This window comes from Myotis nattereri (assembly GCF_964212035.1).
Source record: "Myotis nattereri genome assembly, chromosome: 1".
Lineage (NCBI taxonomy): Eukaryota > Metazoa > Chordata > Mammalia > Chiroptera > Vespertilionidae > Myotis > Myotis nattereri.
Window position 1 is genome coordinate 157,507,083 of NC_138075.1, and position 19,455 is coordinate 157,526,537.

Here is a 19,455-nt window from a genome sequence, read left to right on the forward strand (position 1 = left end):
TTGGACTTATCAAAATTAGGATAACAATATTATCTACTATTAAGGTAATAGTAATTTCTTCTGATTAGAGGTCTTCAAGTAAAGAATTTGGATTATTATCAATATGGTTCATTATCACCTAGATATAAACAACTCCATGAATAATAGTGTGTATAAGCACTTTGCCTAATGTGGCCTCAAGGCAAGCTCATCCTCCTCTAATGACCACACCCTTTCCTCACCGCCCATATTTTATTCACAGTTAAGTAGACTGCACAATGTCCCAATTGGGAACTTTGTTTACAACACTATATATTCTATAACATATAGTATTAGAACAGTGTTATAGTGTTATGTTCCTATAACATTTAATATATATTTATTATTTTCTTTATTTATAATAATTTGTTTCAAAGTCTACTAAAGAGAAAATGACTTATGTAGTTCAATTTTGTAGTTATAAGACTTAATATAATACTTAGAATAGATCAGAGTTCATAAAATTGTTTAAGAATTAGTGAGTAAATGAATACACAAATGAAAAAGCATCTCACACATACATTTAAATACCCTAACAAGAATACCGAATTCTACAGTTGCATGGAAAAACAAAAAATAAAAACAACTGTAGGTGAAATTTCCTACTGAAAGACCCCTGCTGATTATGTGTTACCTCTAATGGCATTCTTCTATTGGACTGAGGAAACCCAGAATCAAACATGTGTGAGTGTGAATGTATGTTTGTGTGAGTGCACAGGAGTGAAGTTTAGGGGCTTCTTTTGTTTTGTTTACCTACCTGAAGAATCACAAATGTATAGTCCCAATCACAAAGCATTGCTTTAAATTCTAATTGCTAATTTTTGTTTGAATGAAGAACTAATTCATGTTCCAAATTAATATTCAAAGAGATATTTTGGAAGAAATTAGGTACAAGAAACCTATAAACACATCTAAGAAAGCATTTTTTTTATTGGAACAACTGTCTAAAGAGCAGATAAAGAATAGAGACAATTATAGTAAGCACACATTTGGTAAAGGGATCTCCCTCCCACTCCTCCTTTCCATCCTTCTTCTCTAGGGATATAAAAATAAAATAAATAATTTTAAGTTTTATTTTTACTGTACTTCACCATGTGTCATTTGTACACAAAAGCATTTCAAAGGAACTCAAAGAAAGGGTAAGTACCACCCAGAGAAACCTTGGCCAGTGGAAAGTGGCCTCCAGGGAACCAGAAAGTGAAAAACTGTTCTCAAATCAACTGCTACATAAATTACAGTGCAAAATGCTTGGTTCTCACAAACTTGTTTTCCTTTACAAAATATTTACCATTTGAAATCTTTTCTAACTAAATGGCCAAGTGTCTTGTGTTCTGACACATATATGTCTGTATTTGACTTAATCCTATATTTGACATGTGAGAGGAAAACTTCAGTATCTCTATATTTTATAAATTAGAGACCACTTTTATGTAGTCATTGATCTTGCAGCTTCTTCATTTCCTACACACCTGGGATCAAATGAAATCTCTATTTTTATTGAGGTTATTTGTAAAAATAAGTAGGAGAATAGAGCGTGGAAAATAAGAGGCTGTACATTATAATATCATGAATAAATATGAAATCAATTAAAGCATTTCAGTAGGTTTTTTTCACTTAAAATTAATGTAAATAAGAGAAATTAATAATAATGCAATGAACTTACTGAAGCAGCAACTAAACTGCAGCTACACTGTACAATAGTTGCTGCCACTTGGAACAGAATGTTTTATGTTCTACACAGACCGACCTATTTCCATGAACAAACTACCAAACAATGTTTTTTATAACATTGCATATACATTACTTTTGCTAATCCAGGTTCATGGAAACATTAATTTGTATTCCACAGAAATATTCTTTACACATGGTTACATCATTAGATAATTTGATTCTATGTTTCTACATATGAATGTGTGCTTGCTCTTTACTTTTCTACCTATCTAATATATTCTATTTACCTAACAATGTATTTATGTATCTAACCATTTTGTTCTACACTTCTGACCTCTTTTGATGTAGTTTAAAAAAATAAAAATTAAATGGGATTATTATTATATTGTTGGAAAAATAGAGATAGAATAGTAAAAACATGTTTTCTCAGAAAGGAAGTTGTTATAAGTAAACGTGTGTCATGAAATCTATACTATAGCTGAAGGTCATGGTCATTAAAATCATATGTTCAGGAGACTATCATATCAATTGCTGAATAGGCTTAAAGCTTTTACTCTTTCAGAGCTATAATGAAATGTTTCCTCATAAGTTCTTATAATACATCACTTGATAATGTAATATGTGCACACGACAAAATCCTACTAATTATTGATGATGTTTATACAACTATTGAAAATGCATTAAGAACACAACATAAAAGAAATTGTGAAATATTTTTGCAACACAGTGATACATTTTGGATATTACTTAATTAAATATATGATTTGACAATACTCTTCATACTAAGCAGTTAAATCTATTAGAATATCCTGAGAGTATATTGAACACATAAATATTCTGCATTTCAACTTTTAAATAGGAAGCAGTCTTTATTGCATAACAAGTACATCAGTCCTTGCCCCTTCTTGGTTCCAAAAGGGAAAGTTGGTCAAGAAAGCCATGATAACCTGGGTAAAACTTGGAATATCCCATTTCACAGGTATCACAGCACATCCCCTGAGACTATGTCCTTACTCCTCCAGGTTTTTTGCTTTCCCTCACCTCACAGTGCCAGAGGTTGACCATGACTGCGCTGCACTGGTCCACCAGGTGGTAACATGGCAAAGATCTAGGAAAGAGCCTCTTGCTCTGAACTCTCACTTCCACTTGGTCTCTAATGCTAGACATTCTTCACAAAACCTTGAAATCTACAATTAAAACTAAGGGTGAAAATACAAAATCACTCAGAGAAAGCAACAGGTAATTTCATTTCACACAGAGGTGCAAACAGCACTTCTAGTAGAGAGCTTTTGCTGAGAGGCAGCAAGTTAAGGCAGAAAGAGCAAAGCATTTAGAGTCAAAAACATGAGGCCAACTCTCACTTATACCATATTGTTTAGCCTCTTCTGTTCATACTTCATCTTCCTTGTCTGTAAAATGGGGATAATGCTACTAGGAGTTTTTAGAAGCCCAAGGAGATGAGAGCACTTATAAACCCTGAAGAGCTAGCTGACCTGTATTTAATTTCTCAACTTTTAATACCAAGTTGAGAGAGTTCTTCAAGACACTAGGAACCTGAAAGAGTGGGTAGAGTGGATGGAGAGGTGAATTAACTGGAGGACAGGTAGAGGTAAAGGGCAAAGAGGGGAGCACAGATGTTTTTCTAGACGGTCCCACTTCATAATTTTTCTAAAGCACTTGAACTGCTAACCTCCTGCAAGTAATTCCACAAACCATTAGCAAATGGAAACTTTTATCAAATGTTGCCACCAGAATGTAATGCTATCCTATTATACCTCAACAAGCAAAGAAGCTAAGCATGCCTGACTGGCAGCAGACATTAGTGTGTATGGCAGGACTAAGAAGTATTGAAGATTCAATCATATATTTACACAAATTCATTTCATTCGTTTATAAAATACCTCTGACTTTGGAAGTGGGGGGTGGCACAGGCAGTGTGCTGTGTATGAAGAATTAGGCTGCAGTCCACCCCAATCCTCCAGAATCCTACCAGAGTCTAAATTTCTTGAGTTGTAATACTCAGTTTTATCTGTGTTATGCTTTATAAATGACATCAGAGATTTGTTCTTAACATTAAAGGCAATGAAACTGATGAATATATATGATTTGTTCACTCTACCATAGCCCCAGTGGTCAAGGTTCTGGCGGAGGGTTGATGGTGATAATGAAGACTATGTCTCTTCAAATTTAATGTGCAGAACGATCAGCTAGGGATCCTGGTCAAATTCAGAATGTGGTTGAAAACATTTGTGGTGGGTTGGAGGATCTGTTTGTAATACACTTTCAGGTGATGCTTTAGGCTGGACTAGGCACCTGAAGAAAACTTCCTCCTGGCACATGAAGTGAGAAATCTGGGAGGAGCATATATAGGGTAAGGATGCAATTATAAGCTGATAAAAACCCATGCCAAATTGGCCTACAACTTACATATGAAATTGGTTCCTTTGAGCAAAGGAAACAAGGTCACAAACCAATAAGTCATATAAAAGTTGAACGTAACTACACTTCTGTCCATGGAGATGGATGATACAATTCATATATATAAGGACATATTTATATATATAAATAAAATATTAAATAAAATATTAAACTATGTTGGTACAGATTGTGAGTGTATACCTACACCATCATGTAGATGGGGTGCATATTTCTGAGTGTTTGTATAACACATCCGTATAACACATTCAACCACATTATGCGAGCTAGACTACACCAATATCCACCAATAACATGGTGAACCAGATACCTCCATCATCTCCATCATGTAACTATATATTGTATATATATTGGGACATTTATTCAATGACATACATGTGAGGATAAACACAAACTCAGCCAGGTAAAAATGAAACTAATTAAAATCAACATTACATCCAGCAGATTTGCTTTATATACTCATCATATGTAACTAGCATAGACTCTTAATTACAGATCAATGTAATTCAGTTAGTTACCCTTTATAAAGACTGTAATAAAGTAACTTATTATTGGCATGACAATTTCTTGCTTAAGTTTTTTTTCAATACTTTCAGTTGAGTAAATCTAAAAAATAAACCATGTGCACCTTTCTCCTGTTGGATTTAATTTAATTATTGTAGATATCCAAAGCAATAAATATGTCTCTTGGGTGCCTAGATGTATGCACACTGAATTAATAAATCTTTACATTTACTGAATTTCTGAAAGAATTAAAAACAAAAAGTGGCTCTTCAGTAAATGGTAACTACACTCTGATATTCTTCTTTGCTATTTCAGCCTTTTAAAAATTCCCAGAATTTATTTCTATTAATCAATGCAATTCAATTCAATCCATTCTAATAAAAATATTTAATATGTTTAGGGTACAGTGCTTGGAGTTTAAGCAAGATTTAGATGATGTATCAGAAAAGAATACATCCCAGAATCAAAATACTTTAGTAATGTGGAACATTAAAAGTGAAAAGTGTGACTGCATTAAATGATGCATAAATGTGTCTTAAATTGAGTTTCCATTTACTCTTAACTAGTTTGAACATAAAAATTTGTACTCTAAATGCCACAAGCAAGTCAGTAGAAACTTTTGAATAATCTTTAAATTTGTTGTTGATGCTAGAGTTTATTTAAAATTGGGCAGCATTCCCTACTAGTGAAAAAAAAAGCTTTAAAAATTCCCTACAACTATTCTTCATTATGATTGCCCACCACTACAGTAGTAAAATGAATCATCTTATTCCACCCCCCTTTATTCAGAGAAAAATAAATGTATTAAAAGTTAAACCTGCTAACATTAATCAGAACTGAGACACCTATTATCAAACAATTAGATTATATTTAGTGAAATGTTTGCTGTCAGTTAAGTTCACTAGAAGTTCAACTCCATGAAAACAGAAACTATGTCTCATTTCCATCTACATTTCCACCTTAGAGAACATTCATTAACAAAGCACCAAATTGTTACTGAATAAATCAATATGACGGATTCACTGTGTATGGAGATATTGGAGAAAGTTCTGGAGTTAGGGGATATTTCTTTACTTTTAATGTTAAAGAAACAAAAACAACCCTGCAAATATTTCTTATTTATTATGACCATAAATTAATTAATGGTAAAAGTTCTACAGGGGAAAATGTAATATTTCCCACTCCCACTCAATTATGCTTTTACACTCTCAAAATTTCTTCCAGTGAACACATTATTTTAATCATAAAAGTTAAAAAAAAATCCTTTTGCTTTGAAAAATAGCTATGTGAATGATTGTGGCTACTTTATGGCAAAAAAAAAAAAAAAGGCATTTCAAAGATATGAGAGTTGGTGGAGAAACAGACCTTTCCTGTGTTTTGTTGAAGACACTAAAGTCTGTTAGTGTAAAATGAGAATTTTAATGGGCAAACAGGTAGCTCTCTTCTGTGCCTATTTGAAAAGCAGTATCTTTTTTTAAATTTCTTTATTGATTAGGTATTACATATGTGTCCTTATCCCCCCATTACTCTTCCAACCCCTCAACTCATGCCCTCACCCCCCTGTTGTCTGTGTCCATTCGTTTGGCTTATATGCATGCATACAAGTCCTTTGGTTGATCTCTCCCCCTTACCCCCACCCTCCCCTACCTTCCCTCTGAGGTTTGACTGTCTGATCGATGCTTCTCTGTCTCTGGATCTGTTTTTGTTCATTAGTCTATGTTGTTCTCTATATTCCACAAATGAGTGAGATCATGTGGTATTTTTCTTTCATTGACTGGCTTATTTCACTTAGCGTAATGCTCTCCAGTTCCATCCATGCTGCTGCAAATGGTAAGAATTCCTTTTTTTTTTTTTTTTACTGCAGTGTAGTATTCCATTGTGTAGATGTACCACAGTTTTTTAATCCACTCATCTGCTGATGGGCATTTAGGCTGTTTCCAAATCTTAGCTATGGTGAATTGTGCTGCTATGAACATAGGGGTGCATATATCCTTTCTGATTGCTGTTTCTATTTTCTTGGGATATATAAAGCAGTATCTTGCCATGGCTAAGAACAAAGTTGGGAGGAGGACTTTCTGGATTTGCATCTTGCTTCTCACTCACACTGGCTATGTGAGCCTCATAACCCGAGGCCTCACTCTGGGTTTCAGTTATTTAAATTGCAGTTACTTCATCACTATTTCAGTTTCTTTATATGTGAAATAGAAGTAATATTATTACTGACTTCCTACCATGAGGATTACTAAAGTTAACATTTTTTAAAGCACCCAGAATAGTGCCTGGCATATGTTAAATGCTATGTAAGTGTAAGTTCTTATTATTAACTATTATTTGCTCTATCAGGAACATAATGAAACTAACAAATATATTTATCTCCATCCTTGTCTTTTAAATTCACCTAACTTCCTTCCTGGCTAGAGCAACCTCTCCCCCTCCCCTTGCCTTGTTTTGCTAGTGCTGTGTCAGATCTGGGCACCTAATATTCCTTTGCATATATGGCTACCGAGTCTGTATTCAACCAGCAATATATTTATGAATCACTGAAGCCCCACACAGGCTGAGGCCACCCACAAGTTCCACATGCAGTTAACTACGAAGGTGTTGTGGTAAGACTTGCACATTCCTTGCCGTATGTGAGTTTGCTCTACACACAACTACTGAGAAAAGCACTTCAGGTATTTTGGGCAGCCTACTTAAAGAGACACAGAAAATAATGGACTATTACCTGAACACATTTCCCATTAAATAATCTTTTCTTTCAACAAAAGGTACATTTCTGGTCTCACCAACAATATCATTTTTTCTGTGTGTGTGTGTTGGCAAGTGGTTTCCTGGAAACAAGGAGGCACAGAACACCATCTCCAATATGCAGACCAACATCAAAGCAATAGAATTTTGAGATCCTGTGAGATTTCTGAGGTTCAGACAATTAGATGTGATACTGTTTACTACCAACTGAAAGACTGAGTACTAGTTTCCAATTCTTTATTACATATTTTTATGTTAATATTCAAAGAAAACATGCTATGTTCTCTAATATAATGCCCCCAAATTCTTACCAAGATGTTATAATATTCCTATTCCAGAGCAGAAGAGAAACACAGATGTTCATGTACATTTTACTTCTTAAGATTATTTCTTTTTTAAATTTTCTTTATTGATTAAGGTATGACATACATGCCCATATCCCTCCATTACCCCCCAACCACCCTCCGACTCATGCCCTCACCCCCCTGTTGTCTGTATCCAGTGGTTAGGCTTATATGCATGCATACAAGTATTTTGGTTGATCATTCCCCTTTACCCCCACTCTCCCCTACCTTCTCTCTGAGGTTTGAGATCTGATCAATGCTTCTCTGTCTCTGGATCTGTTTTTGTTCATCAGTTTATGTTGTTCATTATATTCCATAAATGAGTGAGATCATGTGATATTTATCTTTCTCTGACTGGCTTATTTCATTTAGCATAATTCCCTCCAGTTCCATCCATGCTGTTGCAAATGGTAAGAATTCCTTTTTTTTTACTGCAGGGTAGTATTCCATTGTGTAGATGTACCACAGTTTTTTAATCCACTCACCTGCTGATGAGCATTTAGGCTGTTTCCAAATCTTAGCTATGGTGAATTGTGCTTCTATGAACATAGGGGTGCATATATCCTTTCTGATTGGTGTTTCCAGTTTCTTGGGATATATTCCTAGAACTGGGATTATTTTTGATGAACAAAAACTGATCCAGAGACAGAATAGCATTGATCAGACCATCAAACCTCAGAGGGAAGGTAGGGGAGGGTGGGGGTAAGGAGAGGAGATCAACCAAAGGACTTGTGTGCATGCATATAAGCCTAACCAATGGACACAGACACCAAGGCGGTGAAGGCATGAGTGTGTGTGTGTGGGGGAGAGGGGGGCAATGGAGGGATAAGTACACATACGTAATATCTTAATCAATAAAGAAAAAATTATATAAAATTATTTCTTTAATGAAAAATCTTCCTCTTTTAGCATTAAAAACAACCTACTGGTATACAGAAAAGTGCTGAAGAGATACCTGCCTGACACAATAAAGTGATGCAATCTTCCTGTTCCAAAAAAAATGCTGGATATCATCTCCATTTCCTATAGAGAAAGGGATCTGTAAACAGCTTCCGTGAATGTAGGGTCAATATATTTTCTTAATAGTTTGCTAATTTTTAGAGAGAGAGGGAAGGGAGAGAAACATAGATGTGAGATTGGAACATCGATTGGCTGCTGCCTACATGTTTCCTACTGGGGATTGAGCCAGCCACCTGTGCATGTGCATGTGACAAGGGCTCTAACCTCCAACCCTCCGGTGCACAGGATGACACCCAACCAACGGAGCCACACAGACCAGGGCTCTAGGGTTAATATCAATGCTTCAGTAGGGACAAAAGTAACTAAGAGCTAGGTGTCTGAATATATGATTCTTCATTGCCCAGTGATGACCATCCCACAGCACCTTCCTCCTTGAACCCATTCCCAGGATTGAGAAACAGACTAAGGTCCTTAGAAAGTAAGCTTGGGTCCTCCAAATGAGACATCATGCTTCACTAATAGAAAATAGTCTAATCAGAGTAACCATAATTTAGTTCTCTAGGAATTTATGTAATACTAGAGGCCCAGTGCACAAAAATTTGTGCACGGGGGCGGGGGGGAAGGGGGGTCCCTCAGCCCGGCCTGTGCCCTCTCGCAGTCTGGGACCCCTTGGGAGATAACGAGCTGCTGGCTTAGGCCTGCTCCCGGGTGGCAGAGGGCAGGCCCAATCCCTAGGTGCAGCCCCTGGTCGGGCTCAGAGCAGGGCCGATTGGGGAGTTGGGGCGCCGCCCCCTGTCATGCACAGAGCAGGGCGGATTGGGAGGTTGTGATGCCACCCTCAGTCACGCTCAGGGTAGGGCCGATTGGGAGGTTGGGGCACCGCCCCCTGTCACACTCAAGGCAGGGTTGATGGGGAGGTTGCCGCACCACCCCCTGTCACGCACAGAGCAGGGCTGATCAGGGGGTTGAGAAGCTCCCCACTGACACTCACAGAGTAGGGCCGATAGGGGAGTTGGGGCACCGCCCCGCCACACTCAGGGCAGGGCAGGGCAGATGGGGAGGTTATGGCTCTACCCCGTCACACACAGAACAGGGCCCGTGGGAGGCAGTTGGGGCGCCACCCTCTATCACCCACAGAGCAGGGCCGATCAGGGGGTTGGGGCGCCGCCACTCTCACACTCAGGGCAGGGCCGATGGGGAGGTTATGGCTCTAGCCCGTCACACAAAGAGCAGGGCCCATGGCGGGGGGGGGGGGGGCAGGTAGGGTCACCGCACCCTGTCACACACAGAGCCGCAGGGTGATCAGGGGGTTGGGGAGCTCCCCCCTATCAGGCTCAGAGCAGGGCTGATCTGGGGGTTGGGGTGCCTTCCCCTGTCACGAACAGAGCAGGGTAGATAGGGAGGTTGTGGCCCCGCCACCTGTCACACACAGAGCCGCAGGGCGATCAGGGAGTTTGGGCGATGCCCCCTGTCACACTGATCCCGGTGCCGGGAGGCATATTACTCTTTTACTATATAGGATAGAGGCCTGGTGCATGGGTGGGGCTGGCTGGTTTGCCCTGAAGGGTGTCCTGGATCAGGGTGGGGGTCCCCACTGGGGTGCCTGGCCAGTCTGGGTGAGGGGCTGAGGGCTGAAGTTCCCAACTGCTCCTTTTTTTCTTTTTTTTTTATTCTGGGCCAGTTTTAGCTCTGGCTCCAGCTCTGAGGCCTCTGCTGCTGAAAGAAGGTATCTGGTTTGTTTCGGTTCTATAATCGAAACAATGTATAACTCCAGCTCTGAGATCCCAGGCTCGCTGAAAGCAGGTTTCTGGGGTTTTGTTTAGCTTCTATATTTGGTACAATGTTTCTTAAACTGCAGGCTCAGAGGCCAGCAAGGCAGGAGGGGAACGTTGGAGTCCTCCGTCACTGAAGCAAGCAAGCCTCATGTTAGTTTCAAGCTGCCTGGCTGCCGGCCACCATCTTGGCTGGCAGTTAATTTGCATAATGCCCTGATTAGCCAATGGGAAGGGTAGCGGTCGTACACCAATTACCATGTTTCTCTTTTATTACATAGGATTCCAAAGCAAAAGGCTGTTATTCTTTGATTTTATATCTGAAGTTTGGAAGGACACCTTAAAGAATGTGGATCTTCAATAATCAGAATTTTAGAAAAAATATCTCATTATCTCCATTTTAAATAGGAGGGTGTGTGTGTGTGCGCGTGTGTGCGGTGTTTATGGAAGTATAATTCATTTCACACCAGGCTTAAAAATTATTAAGTATTGTTTTTGTCAGAATCAGGAATTTTATTCATTTTACTATTTTTTTAATACAATGATGAACCTATACCTAGATGCCCCCCTTTTTTGGGGGGTGGGGCAGGGGGTCGGGGGGGGTGGTTCAGTCTGTTCTAGTGCCCTGAAAGGGAAGTTTAAAAGAAAAAAAAGGTCGCATTTCACCACACAGCCCTCAAAGTGAGAGGTGAAAGACACACACAGTACTGCTTTACAACAATCTCAACCACGTTTCCACTTCCTGCCATGCAGTGGTGTGATCAAGTACCTCTGCCTTGGTTCTCAGCTTCATTTATTTTGTTTTAAATGAGACACAGAGGTTGGCTATTCAATAACTTCCTTTTTCCTCTTTGAAAATCAGTGCTGTTTTGATATTGAAGCACATCTAGTCTCTGGTTAATTTACCCCCTTTGAATTAACCCATCTTGCTCTATATATTTTCATAAAATAAAATCTACAAGAAGTTTTAGCATCCTATTGCTTAAATGTTGTAGGCAAGAATCAAGCACAGGAGCATTCATTTAAGCTCTGAGATTTTATGAATCTGAAATATTTGTAGTGATACTAAGTTTAACATTACTTGAATTAATAAATTAATATGTTTATTCAATTAAAACAAAAATTACATCTGAAGAACATATTAAATGCAAGTCATTTAAGAGCTTAAATGATAATAAGGGGATTTTTATGCAGCAGAATGGTAGATTGTAGCAAGAGGGTTATGGAAAGTCCATATAATTCAAGCTATAGAACTAAATAACCACAGGATCAAAGTGCTCTAACGTGGTGAATGAATGAGAAATCCTGGACCATGAGTGAAGGTTTCTCATTAGTTTGTGGTGTGCTTATGAGTTATAAGACTGTAGTTTTAAAATATCTCAGAGTATCTTTAGGTAAGTTGAGTATCTTAAAATAGGCTTACATTCAAATAACTGAATTCTTACACAAATATATCAAGAACACTGGTTTTCTTGTTTTATGTTTTTGCATTTTGTGTGTGTGTATGTGTAAAACAATACAATATTAGAAGTCATCTAGTTTGTAAGTAGCCTCAAATCTCAAATAAATATTGATCCCCAGTATGATTTAGAATGACAAAAGAAAAAACACACAAAGAAACTGGTACTGAAGATAGATTTTTCTGAAACAGGTTTTAGTATTTGACAAATCACATAGTAAACTTTCAGTCAACACTCTGCCTTATTTCATTCATTTCTATTCCATGATATTTTTCACTGTTGTTGCACAAATTATTTGCATAAATGGTAGTTTTGATCATGTTTCTTAAAATACCATTTGATTTCATTTACTTGAGGTTTTCATAACTATATCATTATTTGGGGAGAAATCTGCCTTCACAGGTCAATAGTAGTCTCTATTTTTAATCCCCTTTTAACAACTATAATATCATTTTTAGGTATTTTGGCACATTATTTCCTTAGGAGAAAAGTAGATTCTGGAAATCAAATTCCATTTGCAAACCTTTCCCCCTCTCCCCAACCCCTCCACCCCCAATTAAAAGATAAATCATTTTAAGAGAATATGTCTGTTTTGGAATCAAATGATATAAAGTAAAAAATCAACTATTAGCTTTTTAAACTGATGCTAAGCAACATAAATATGTTTTATTCTTCAAGGATTTGGAAGCAATACAATAAATATTCTAATCATCTGAAAGGAAGGCAGGAAGAGAGGGAGAAAAAATTGCATGACTAAAGAAAATAAGGTAGTATGTCTATATTTTCTTCCAACATTTACCACATATTTTTATATTTTATTTTTTAAATATATTTTATTGATTTTTTAACAGAGAGGAAGGGAGAGGAATAGAGAGTTAGAAACATCATTGAGAGAGAAACATTGATCAGCTGCCTCCTGCACACTCCTTACTGGGGATGTGTCTGCAACCAAAGTATATGCCCTTGACCAGAATAAAACCTGGTACCCTTTAGTCCATAGGCTGATGCTCTATCCACTGAGCCAAACCAGTTAGGTCACATATTTTTATATTTTAGTCATCTTCATATATGTGACTTTTAAGAGTCACTAGATATTTTTAGGAGCTGATTTGTTCACTTATAAATATAGAAATTTCAGGTGATCTCTATAATCTCTTCAAAACCTAAAAGTCTAATTTTGCATGTTTTTTTTGTTTTTTTTGTTTTTTTTTATCAAATGAATGCTACACTATTGAACAAATGACTTTGGAACTGGAGGAATTTGTAATGACAGATATAATCCAGAGGATGCACTACATTGAAAACTTTTCACTCAGTGTTCTAAACTGATTTAACAGTCGTTCACTTAGGCCTGGCCAGTAAACTAACATAACAGTCAGCCGTAGTGTTTTTCACTCTTGCCTAGTTCCCCTTTCTTAGCCTTAATAATCATTCTACTTGGAATTTCAGTACTATCAAATAAATTAGTAATCGCACAGGAATGATTCTAATTTCTATGCCAAGACTATCAGTTTAAATGCATTATATATTTTCTAGAACATTATCTTTGTGGATTGTTTTAGAGCAGTGCCCACACAGAAAAATGCACGAGTTTATTAAAATATGAGCACTCTAATAATTTACTAGAGATTTATACCAAATTTATGAGAAATAGGTTATTGGTGTCTTTTTCAATGCCATACCTTTCAATTTATTTTCCCAATGTCCATGGTTCTTATATTTCCCTTAGACTTCCACTGTGAATATTTCAACACATATGGATTGATCTTTTGAGTTACATCTTTTTCTATTAATCTTTTCACATTGAAGCAGGACTTCTGTAGGTTTTGCCCTGAAATAGTGGTTTTAGCCCCAGAAGATAGTCATTGGCTTGGTAACTTATAAGTCCAAGCAAATAGAGAAATGTCATTTTATTCTACATAAAAAATACACATAAACCACCAATAAGAGAAGTAACATTAGACTTTATAAACTTGACACACCCTATCAAAAGTGTGACACTGTAATACACACTAGATTCAAAATGTCTAAACCTTATCCTATCTTCCTTTTTTGTAGTGTAAAAGGGCAATGTGTGAATCTGATTTCTCTAAATATAATATAATTTAACTTACCTCCTTTAAATATTATTGTTATATATGATTATACATATTATGCCATATTAGTTGATATTTTTTACATGGACTGCACATCTTGAATATAAAGTTTTTTATATTTGCACTTATGTTTCATTTTTTTCTACTATTGTTATCACCTTTTATTCCTCAGATTTAATCCTTATATTCCTTCCTTTAGATAAATAATTATTCATTTTTAAATGTTATTTTTCAAAGTATAAAATAAATGAAGAAATAAGCACATACATAAAATGCCTCATTCCTCCTTCTTCGTGTAACTCAAAATAGCTGAGTTTATTTACCTCCTAACTTCTACATAGAGCTTAACTTTAAGTAGACTGAAACTTTCACAAGATTTCGAATCTTATAACCAAGAACACAGAAATAATGACAATCATCTTGACATCTTAAACATACTCTTTTACCACAAACATTTTTATTTACTAGCTGGTGATAGAAACCTCTGAAATAGCCATTAGCCTCTCAGTTAAAATGCAGCTTTTCTCTTAAGTGCATCTGCCCTGAGTATTTTTTTTTTTGTATCAATAGGAGTTTAGCTATCATTTGTAAAGTATGTTTCTTACATGATACATTTGACCATTCACAAAAGTATTTAAGTAATGTATTTTTTAAATAATTATATTGGCAGGATAAAAAGTACTCCTTTAAAATTGAGGTTATATCCTGGTGCCATCTCTAGGTTTGATTTAATGGATGCAACAGCACCATGCAGGAAATAAAGTTTGCTATTTTCCCATGTAAATGAGCTCTTTTCAGAACCTGGGGCTGTAAGATCATTCAGGGTGTGAGTCACCCCACATCCAGTTCAATCTGCATAGTTTAAATATGGGATTTTTCTAGCTAAATATTAAAGGTTTAACCAGAAACAATTTAAGCTTACCAAATAACTTTGAAGAGTTAAATTTTCTTTTTTCTCACCTTCAGTTATATAGTAATCTCTCACCCTGGAATTACTGATTTGCTTAAGAAAGAATGTTCTTCATACTTAAGGTTATCGGTTTGGGTTCAACGTTTTTATGCAAGTGAAACTATTGCTACTTACAGCCCTAAAAACTGTCTTAACATTTATTTATCTGAACTATTTTCTCACCACGACAACAGTTTTTCCATTATTTAATGTTATCAGCTGAAGATGAATCTATTTTTGAGATTTGTTCCCATAACAAAAATGAGGTGATTTAACTTGGGCCAACAAGTTAAGCATTTTGAAGAGGGAGATGGAGAAGTCAAACCATTCAACTGAACTACTCTCTGGGGACATAGCCTCTTTTTGATACACTAATGGGGTTCATTAGTTCTTCTGAATTTCTATGGGAGATCTGTGGGCAGAACTAAGCCAGGAAATGGTCGCCTCCAAACGTTGAAAATGCATGGGGACAACAGTTAATACTTTCCACTATGTCATTCTGTTGACCCTTGGGCTCTGCTTTTACTTTCCCTCAATGAATCACTGTACTGTGGTTTTAATTAAGAAAAATCACGCTGTGGGGAATGCAAAGATCTGGGAAGAATCTAATCAAAATTTAGATACAACTGGCTACCTTATAAACCCCAAAGACATAATTTTTGTGTAATTAACTAATTTTTTAACATATCCTAAGGAGAGTAGACAAGTGTTTTTGTAGAAATGTTGTCATTTAAAAATATTAAAATGTTCATTTATTAATTTTATCCGAAGTATTTATCAATTCACTCTAAGTAGTAATCACCCTGATTGCTGAACACTGCCTAAAGTCCCCCTAATCATTTAAAAAGTAGTTTCACTTCTTTTGAAACCCTTGTTTTTCTTTCCTGAATACTGAATGAAATCAAATGGAGCTGATATTTTCTCAGAACAATAAGGAGCTTTTTGTATTTATATCACATTCTGCAATGTATAAAGAAATTCACGGCTAGGGGACTGTCAAGGGCAGGGGGAAAAAAGGACACATATGTAATACGCTTTGTAATACTTTAAGCAATAAAAAAGAAAAGAAAAGAAATTCACCTATATGATCTCAGAACATACAAATTCTCAAAGCAGTTTCTTCTGTTTCTGAGAATCTAAACCAAACATGATCATTTAAAAACTCACTTGATTTTTTCTTTTATCAGTAGCAGATTTTAACTATACCCATCAATTCTTTGAGTAAGGAATTGAACAATTGAGCCTCTATCTTTAGAATTATACCTCATCTAATATTTATAAATATAGGGTAGAAAACAGAAAATGCCTCATTAGTATCCCTGATTCTCAGACAGCTTAATTAGGGTCTTCAGACCATAAACTCATTTACCTTACAAGAATGATATTTGTGCAATCATACCACCAAATATGTGTATCAAGACCCTACTACTACATGCATCTCTTCAGAGTGAACTGCATACATTTTAACATTATGTAGTATTTTGATTTATGATTTCTCTTAATGAGCATGTTTCAAATATTTGGAAGAATTTCTCAAAAGAAGGGGAAATTCAACTACCATTTTAGTTTTATAAAAATATTTTGGAGTGGAAAGGTCATTAAAAATTAGAATTTTCAAAGTTTTAATCCCAGAGGAGAAGCATTTGCTAGAGTTTAAAAGGACTGCATATGGTACTCACACTGCATTGCCAAGGGCCTGGAGAGGTGATATCCCGAGTCCTCTTGAAGAGAAATGAAGGTTGTTTTATTAAGCACAAAAAAACATGATTCTTAACTCAAAAACTGTGGGCAGAAACAGAAGCGCAGGGCTAATTTTTCCAGTGCTAATTCTAGAGTCTTGGCCACCAAAGACTAAAAGGTACTCTTTTTGAGAAAGCATATTATTTTTACTCACAGATAAAACATTAAAATATCTTAGCTGATCAGTGGGCTGAGATTAAAAGGTTTCTTTTTTGAATCATCAGATTGAGGTGTATAAGGGAGAGAGCCTTGTAGGGCTTATTCAGAAGAGCTTGCTAAAGTACTCAGCTCCCAGCACTTAAAAAAGGATGTTGATATACAACCTTCATTTAAAACATTTCTTTGCAAATCCTTATCTAAAGATAGGAGAAAAATAACAGCTCCTATCACTACAATTGATTTGTTATGACTCTCTCCATTGAAATTGGGACAAAATTTACAACACCCCACTCTGAAATTGATTAACTTCTCAATTCTGTCAATAGCACAGAACTCAGTCTCACCAACTCAGCTTGATTTAGGTTGTTTCCCCGCCTGACCATGTACTAGTATGTGATGGAGAAGCTAAAAGGAATACTCTAGGGAGGGGCCGGAGAGGCAGCTATGTTCCATCCTCTTCCTTTAATGCACATATGGATGAGCACAATAAGTCTCTGTTCCCTTATCCTATATAATAAAAGGGTAATATACAAATTGACCAAAGGGCAGAATGGGCCTAAGCTGTCAGTCGGACATCCCCGGAGGACTCCCGGACTGCTAAAGGGTGCAGGCCAGGCTGAGGGGACCCTGCCCAGTGCATGAATGTCATGCACGGGGCCTCTAGTACAAACATAATAGAAAGATGAAGGGTGGGTGGATAGACCCCTTTTCTTTTGGTTTCCAGTAGCTCATGCACATTCACCCAGGATAAGGGAGAACTGGGTGACAATTATAAGAGTACACAATGTACATTTATAAAGAGTAGAAAGAGGTCTGCATATAATATTTACTTCAGTGATAGAGTAGAAAAAATAATTTCTGACATTATCAAAATACTCCTCTAAGTTAACCACTATTTGGTATTCAGCATTCTTTATTTCTATATCATTGCCTTTTCTTGTTTTTCCCTCTATTTTTTAAAATTCACCTCCAATTTTTTTTTCTGTAAAAAAACCCACATAGATATGAGATTTATGTAAAAATTTCTCAGAGAAAATTGTGTATTTTTAAAAGGACAGAGGATTGAAAATGCTTTCAGAAAATATAGTCATCCTTCTCACTACAACAATAAGAGATAGAGATCTGTTACTCTCAATTTAAAAACTATTAAGCTAAGATATGTGAAATAAGACATGACATGTTCTGTTTATTGGGCCAGAAATTGCAAAACCATGTAGAATCTGCATCTAACTACAGGGACCCATTCTCTCCTCCAGGAATAACACCCTATACAATCCAGTGTCCCCTCTACCTCAATTTAAGGGTAACATGGGGCTGTAGAAACAAAAAATTAACATCAGACCTTTTAATAACTAGGATTTGTATATTGTGGTTTAAGTTTGCTACCTTAATTCCAGGAATTTAGCATCATAGAGATGCTAAGGAGACTCTTTAAATTTTAAAATCTTCCCTCAATGCCTGATGCAGACGCAAGTAGCTTGCTCATTACATTCTATCAGCCTTTTTAAACAGGTTTTCTAAAGCAAAAGCATTCTCTGGCAGTAAGACAGCTTACCTGCCAAGCTTGACATTTCCATAACCAAATCAATATTTCAATAGCCTCCAACTATAAATCTGATGTTGATTTGAATTCTAGAGAGTAATAGATGATCCAATTAGAGAACAAACAAAAAAGTTAAAAAATAATTAGAGTGTTTATTCTTCTTTGATGATAAGGAGTCCTTGACAAGACAGAATGCTGTTCCCAGCAAGTCTCCTTCTATAAGTGTAATTGATCTTGGAAGTTAAAGGTTTGTTTGCATTTTTAACATTGGGAGGTAAATATATTGCTTTGATAGAGCTGTTAAGTGGCAGCTTACCTACCACGCAGTTTATTACTCCTTTGTGTCTGAAACATGCAAAAATGTTCTGCTGGAGAAGTCATACTTACAAATGAGCATAGACTTGATAACGGAATACTCATCCAAGTCCCTATCATGTACAGTAGGACCCAGTAACTGTCTGTTGAGTGACTAATAGATGCTGTTGCAAACGTTTTTGTTTTTTTCCCTTTGGGGAGTCAAGAATTTGATAAGCATTTAGACCCATTTGAATGACCCAGTCTATAGAAAATTCATCCATTCAATTGTATCCATCCATCTCTCTATGAGTCCATCAGGTGTGTTATCTTAATTCTAGGAATTGGGCATCAGAGGGATGCTAACTCATTTATTCACTCAATCCATGTTTGTTGTAACTCACTAAACTCTGCGGAACAATCAAATATGAGACCAAAACTGACCATGATGAAAAAAAAAATAGTAAGACAGACTAAAATCACTAAGATAAAAATGACAAATATTCAGGAGAGGTGGGCAATGCATTATGTACATTCATTCACTCCTACTGGACAAACCAGAAATTTGCATGAAAGAGCTGAACTCAGACGGTTCAGTAAAATTTTATAATGCTGAGAAAGTAATGGTCTGATCACAGGTGTGGGGGAAAGCATTAGATCCTGAGTATAGAAGACACAATTTTGGTTCTGGCTTGCCTGAAAACCATTAGGAAAATGAAATGTTATTTTTAGAGGCACTGAAGAATAGGTTAGATTTTTAT